Below are 7,955 nucleotides of genomic sequence, written 5' to 3' on the forward strand. Positions count from 1 at the left end.
TAATTAATTAAGCAATTTATGCCCCCTTGAGAAAATCAGTAGCATTATTCACATATCCCTCACTTCCTCCCCCTCGTACATTTCTGATGCATGTTCCCAAGATAAGGTCTCAAATCAATGGATGAAGTTCTTCAAAGAATCAAGGTGAGAGCAATGACCCCATGCTTTATTCTGTCTTCAGCCTCCATGTGAAGCATATTAGCCTTTGCCAATTCATTTCCCTTGTGGTTTTTCTTGATGTAGTTTTCCCATTGTTGAAAGAGACTTTTTTTCTTTTCAGCACTGGTGTAATGTTAGCAAATCAAATCAATATAAGTAAGAACAGATTTCTATAAACAGATTTATTTATTTTACACATTATATGGCCGCCCATCTCATATACTATACGTGACTCTGAGTGGCTAATACTTAAAATGAATAGAATAAAAACACAACCAACAATTACAAAATTAATTTATAAGATCTAGGGACTGGAGGGATGGGCCAACGCTGTTACATGATGGAAATGAGAAGTATTAGACTTGATTGCATCATGACAAAGCCCAAGCAAAACAGTGGTTACATGTATAGACAAACATTTTATATCTCCATATTAAATTGGGCAGCCCGAGTGGTAAAGAACACTCTTTAAAGAGCTGGTGGCTTTAGAAACTACAATTCATGCTTAGATCTGCTTTCTTTAAGCAGCTTAGCAATATCTCACAATACATGTGGCCCTCATTTCTGATTCTTTTGTGGGAAGGAAGATGAAAAGAAAGGTTTCAGTCTTGGAGACATCACAGTATTTAAGTTCATATTTGACTTTATATAGCATTAAATGCAATTTTTCACTCTATCAAATCATATTAATTTAATACCAACCTAAACCAAAATGCCATTAGCTTGAAATCCTGTCTCTCCTAGCTCCTAAGTTAAGTAATTTCTGCTGAAGAACTCTCTTGACCAGCAATTTTTGCTAAAAGCTATTGTTTTTATCACATGGTGTACATAAAATAATTGGTAGTTATTTAGGTTTTAGGGAGGGAAAAAAACAAAATTTAATTTTAAATGGCTTTTTAAAAGTGAAGGTCCATGGGAAGATTTAAACAAGTGCAACTATTATTTTTTTATTTGCTGAAAACTAGGAACTGATGCCCAGGTGGATGGTCTCTTGAAAGGAAGAGAACTTTCACAGTTCTTAATTCATAAACAAAAGAGGGAGGAAAAACATTTCCATAATGCTACATGGACTTCCCTTCCTCCCTCCCTCTCTCCCTCCCTCCCTCCCTCCCTCCTTCCTTCCTTCCTTCTTCTTTTCTTTCTTTCTTTCCCTCTTTCCTTCCTTCCTTCTTTCAGATCATTTAATGCAAAAATAATAATTATAGGTGATTATTTAACATATGGAACTTTATGCTTATTACATGGGAGTTGGAGGGTGAGTAACTAAATGGGAAATAGGGACTTACTGTAGGAGATGACCAGGCTGAGCCCAAGGGAGGAGTCATACTCATCATAAGTCACGAGTCCCTATGGGTCTGCAAGAGATCTAAGTCCAACCCACCTTGAATGCCGGTCTTATCTCTCGCTTATTTCCCTTGACCATTAGTTGATCAGATTCTTGTAGACAACTTAAGCTTGCAATAAATCTTTACACTCATTTGAACTGCCTGAATCTCCTGATTTCCCTGGTATTTCACATTTACTCTTTTATTCAGAACTGACCATTACTAACTATAATTCAGAAGATGTTGTAAAAGTAAAAGTCTGTAAAGAACAGATTTCTATAAACAGATTTATTTATTTTACACATTATATGGCCGCCCATCTCATATACTATACGTGAATCTGAGTGGCTAATACTTAAAATGAATAGAATAAAAACACAACCAACAATTACAAAATTAATTTATAAGATCTAGGGACTGGAGGGATGGGCCAACGCTGTTACATGATGGAAATGAGAAGTATTAGACTTGATTGCATCATGACAAAGCCCAAGCAAAACAGTGGTTACATGTATAGACAAACATTTTATATCTCCATATTAAATTGGGCAGCCCGAGTGGTAAAGAACACTCTTTAAAGAGCTGGTGGCTTTAGAAACTACAATTCATGCTTAGATCTGCTTTCTTTAAGCAGCTTAGCAATATCTCACAATACATGTGGCCCTCATTTCTGATTCTTTTGTGGGAAGGAAGATAAAAAGAAAGGTTTCAGTCTTGGAGACATCACAGTATTTAAGTTCATATTTGACTTTATATAGCATTAAATGCAATTTTTCACTCTATCAAATCATATTAATTTAATACCAACCTAAACCAAAATGCCATTAGCTTGAAATCCTGTCTCTCCTAGCTCCTAAGTTAAGTAATTTCTGCTGAAGAACTCTCTTGACCAGCAATTTTTGCTAAAAGCTATTGTTTTTATCACATGGTGTACATAAAATAATTGGTAGTTATTTAGGTTTTAGGGAGGGAGAAAAACAAAATTTAATTTTAAATGGTTTTTTAAAAGTGAAGGTCCATGGGAAGATTTAAACAAGTGCAACTATTGTTCTTTTATTTGCTGAAAACTAGGAACTGATGCCCAGGTGGATGGTCTCTTGAAAGGAAGAGAACTTTCACAGTTCTTAATTCATAAACAAAAGAGGGAGGAAAAACATTTCCATAATGCTACATGGACTTCCCTTCCTCCCTCCCTCCCTCCCTCCCTCCCTCCCTCCCTCCCTCCTTCCTTCCTTCTTCTTTTCTTTCTTTCTTTCCCTCTTTCCTTCCTTCCTTCTTTCAGATCATTTAATGCAAAAATAATAATTATAGGTGATTATTTAACATATGGAACTTTATGCTTATTACATGGGAGTTGGAGGGTGAGTAACTAAATGGGAAATAGGGACTTACTGTAGGAGATGACCAGGCTGAGCCCAAGGGAGGAGTCATACTCATCATAAGTCACGAGTCCCTATGGGTCTGCAAGAGATCTAAGTCCAACCCACCTTGAATGCCGGTCTTATCTCTCGCTTATTTCCCTTGACCATTAGTTGATCAGATTCTTGTAGACAACTTAAGCTTGCAATAAATCTTTACACTCATTTGAACTGCCTGAATCTCCTGATTTCCCTGGTATTTCACATTTACTCTTTTATTCAGAACTGACCATTACTAACTATAATTCAGAAGATGTTGTAAAAGTAAAAGTCTGTAAAGAACAGATGTATAAATAATGAAAGAAATAACAAAGAAACTTTGAAAGTTTGGTGAAATAGTCTCTATTTGTAATATATGGGGCTTCAACTTTTGAAAACAACAGAAACTTAAAATTAAAAATCAGAACAAAGATGATTTGCCTAATTTTGCATTATTTTGGCTCAGGAAGTAGTGCGTTTAATCAAAAGGAACAATGAGATAACAAAAATAAGTATATTTCAAGGAAAATGATATTTCTGTCAAATCAGTGACAACTCTCTTAAAGATTATGGAAGGATATCAGCCCATGATAATTGATTTGGGTTCTTGCTATAGAGCCATATTTAGAATAGATACATTAACTTAGCTAATTAAAAGTTTATTAGCTAGATGTACCATAAATATGATTATGTCTACATCCAACGCATGTATTCTGTCCCAAATATATCTGAGAGGTTTCTAATTAATATATTTTTGTTTAGCAGAGAAGCTAGAAAAATGTATAGATATTCCTCCCATAGCCATCCTTCTTTTAAATCATATTCAGCATATATATTGCAATTTTTTCTGTATTTTGGATTTTGGATTATGTATTTTATTTCTGTATTTTGCTGTGTAGAAATTAAGGAAGTAAAACATTATCTTAACAAGGAGGAGTTAATTTAAGATCTGCCAGTAAAATTTTAGGAATAGAATGAAGTTTATTTTTTAAAGTAACATAGTCTACTGATTTGGATGTGCTTAATTCTCTTCTTATTTATACATGACAAAACTGACATGTGAGTTATTAATAAAATAATATTGATGATTACAATATCAGAAAGGGAAAGTCCCTTCTTGTAAATCTATTCACCGGCGTTTCCTGATGCATGATGACTTCTACCAACAGAGGGCATCCAAAGACTATTGGTTGATAAACGAAAGCGAGAGTCTGAGAGAAATATCCACATTCATGATCCAAAAAGCAACAGTATGAGGACATCTGGATTTTGACATACCAGGAAAAGAACTAAAATCTTATTTTTTTATTTATTTAAAATCATGTCCTATTCTCCCTCTCTCTCCCTCTCTCTCCCTCTCTCTCCCTCCCTCCCTCTCTCTCTCTCTCTCTCTCTCTCTCTCTCTCTCACACACACACACACACACACACATTCTCCTTTATTGGTACACACACTATTATGTGTGATTGACCCCTGGGCCACTACCAAGCAAATAGTAGCGGTGAAGAAACACACAAGTAGTGAAGAAACACAAAAGTATGCCAAAAGGAAATGCATGCTTTCCAAATAAAACTTCGAAAGACATAATTATAATTTGGCAGTATTAATTACAAATTATTATGAACACAATTGATTCTGGATATAGCAAGGGAAGAGACATCTTTAACTAGCATATTGCTGTATGTTTAACAGAAGTTAGCTCACATATGTCAGAATTGTCAATGGCCTTATTAAAAGCATAATATTAATAAATATTCAGAACCATAAAGATAGCCATAATTAGATAAATTGAAAGTAAGGGAAAAAAATAAACTGTTTAATAAGCTGTGAATAGTAAAATTGAATGAACACTAAAAAATGATCCCTGAGTTATATTAAATTCTATCAAATGGAGGAAAGGTTATTTCTTCACTGAATGGTTAATCTGATTTATTCTATATAGTGTTTCAGTGCTACTTCACTTTGGCACAAGATTCTTGGCAGGACTTCTACAATCAAATCCCTCCTCTTCCATTGTCATATACAGGCAGATATTCAACTCTCTGGGAAACAGTATAAGTAAAAAAAGTAAATATAGTCTGGAATTGCTAGTTGATTGCTGCTTGTTCATTAAAAATCACTGTTACAATTTGCCATGGATACTCTTAGTGAAATGCTAAGTTCTCACTTCCCTGAGACTGTTTCTCTTCTTTCAGCTCAGTTGAAGTATTTCAGCTCAGAAGCTGTTTGCAGAATAGAGACAAATTTGGAATGTTTCCATACATTTTTCATCTGGTGTAATCACATTTTGTTTACTCACATTTACATAGCCTATGCGGTTTTTAAAAAAATCACATCATAAAATTCAGCCAACAGGATTTACAGATGAACTTTCGGAAACACATGTATTAAAATTTTAAAAGGGATAAAATTCTGTAAATCAAATAATTAAGCTAAAACATTATTTAGTTATTAACACTAATTTAAGCTAAGAAAAAGACAGTTATCTGATTGCTGGGTTTGCAGAATACATTAAGGTGGGCTACAATGATTTTGACGATTGATGGTTCAGTGCATCCATTGTTTTCAATGCTTTGAATAGAATAGAATAGAATAGAATAGAATAGAATAGAATAGAATAGAATAGAATAGAATAGAATTGAATTGAATTGAATTGAATTGAATTGTTATTGGCCAAGTGTGATTGGACACAGAAGGAATTTGTCTTGGTGCATGTCAATCCATAATATGGTTCATTTCTTTGAACATAGTATGAACATAGGACATAAAACATATTTTTTCGTAAAAAATGGATTATGGTTTATCATGCTATGTGTATCCAAGTATAAAATGGCTTAGGGCCTGGGTACTTACGGGACCGCCTGCTGTTACCATATGCCTCCCACCGACCCGTACGCTCTCACAGAGAGGGACTTCTCAGGGTGCCGTCCGCCAAACAATGTCGGCTGGCGGCCCCCAGAGGAAGGGCCTTCTCTGTGGGGGCTCCCACACTTTGGAACGAGCTTCCCCCAAGCTTACGTCAAATACCTGACCTTCGGACTTTCCGCCGCGAACTGAAGACATACCTTTTTATTCGCGCGGGGCTGGCCTAAATTTTAAATTTTATATTTAAAATTTAAAATTTTAAATTTTAAATTACATAAATTTTATCGATTTTAAATTCTCTATTAATTTTAAATGGGGTTTGGTTTTATAAATTTTAAGGTTTTAGGCTAATTATAATAAGTTTTTTAATTCGTATTTTAAATTGTATATTGTGGTGTTTTGTATTTTATTGTTGCCTGTACACCGCCCTGAGTCCTTCGGGAGAAGGGCGGTATAAAAATCAAATAAATAAATAAATAAATAAATAAAATAAGAAATACATTTGCTTATACTGTCCTTCTAACTATAAAAACAAATGATGAACCTTTTTAGAAAATTATGAAAAAAATATATTTTGAGACTATTTAGGTATGTATGTATGTATTATGTATGTATGTTTAAAGTTTGTCCACTTCACAAAGCCCCTCTGTATGCTTAACAATTTTTTTTGAAAAGACAACATCAACAAGAATAAAATATAGTATAGCAGGCAAGAACATCTTAATCAACCCAATTGCATAAAAATAGCACAGAATAGAATGTACAGTGATTTGCACAATAATTAACCATATTTAGACTTAATGAAGTAAGGGGCATGCATAGGAGCACCAGTGTGCCTAATGTTCCTGTCCTAATGTTCCCTTTGATTGTATCCAATTCGTATAGTTATTTCATGCTTATACTTATATATACTATTGTGACAAATAAAATAAATAAATAAATGAATGAATAAGGCTTAAGTTAATCATGTCTTTTTTTTTTATTTGCATTTATATGCCGCCCTTCTCCGAAGACTCAGGGCGACTTACACTATGTTAGCAATAATCTTCATTCTATTTGTATATTTATATACAAAGTCAACTTATTGCCCCCAACAATCTGGGTCCTCATTTTACCTACCTTATAAAGGATGGAAGGCTGAGTCAACCTTGGGTCTGGTGGGACTAGAACCTGCAGTAATTGCAGGCAGCTGTGTTAATAACAGACTGTCTTACCAGTCTGAGCCACAGAGGCCCTGTCTAGTTATATTGTTCCTAAATTTTGTTTACTCTTAAAGGTGAGTCTAATCCACTTTCCCCCCATTTGTCTGATCCAAAATAATTTCATCTTCAGGTAGTTCCAATGAGTGTGCAAAAAACTTATTACATTTTCCTTTATCAAAATGTATAGATGGATAACAAAGCAAGCAGCTTTTGATAAGATTGAATACCACTGAAAAAATATTATACACTATGATAAAATGTAAATCTAGACTCATTGAGTTGAGCTTGAATCCTATTAACTTCATGTAGTGAACCATGTAGTTTTCTTGACAACAATATGAAAAGATTTTGCCATTTTATTTATTTCCAGTCATTCTGTTGTATTTCCTATATTAGCCAAGTTTGACCCTGCTGCTTACTATTTCAGCCAGGAGTGCTGCTGATCAGTAATGTTGAACAAAAGAAGTGTTCATACACATAAATATCGACACAAAAACATATACATTTGATCTTTCAAATAACTAAAAATGTGAGTCAATTACTTTTTTTGTCTGGGGAGAATATTTTTAAAAATGATATTAAGACACTTTTTATAGTTTTCACACTGCAGTATGCTATATTTTCTGTATCAAAATAGCATAGAATCATCTCAATCCTGATTTCCAGTGATGATGCCATTGTCCTCCAGCAGCCCAGCTGAAGAAGCTCTGGAGCCAGACATATTGCCTGAACTCTATTTTAAATTATGATCTGCCTTGCATAGTTTGATCAATGTATCAAATAAAGCGAGACTAGTAGTGATAAGAGCACTTTTCTTGGGTATAAGAGGTATGAAATATTAGATATATTGATGGTTGTTAACATAACATTTATAAGGGCAGGCTTGTTCAGAGAGCAATAGATGGTCAGCTCAGTTTTCATATTCTAATGCTATCAGTATTGTTCTAATAATATATATTATATTATAATATATATTATATTATATTAAAATTATATATATATAATTT

This window comes from Ahaetulla prasina, chromosome 4 (assembly GCF_028640845.1).
Source record: "Ahaetulla prasina isolate Xishuangbanna chromosome 4, ASM2864084v1, whole genome shotgun sequence".
Lineage (NCBI taxonomy): Eukaryota > Metazoa > Chordata > Lepidosauria > Squamata > Colubridae > Ahaetulla > Ahaetulla prasina.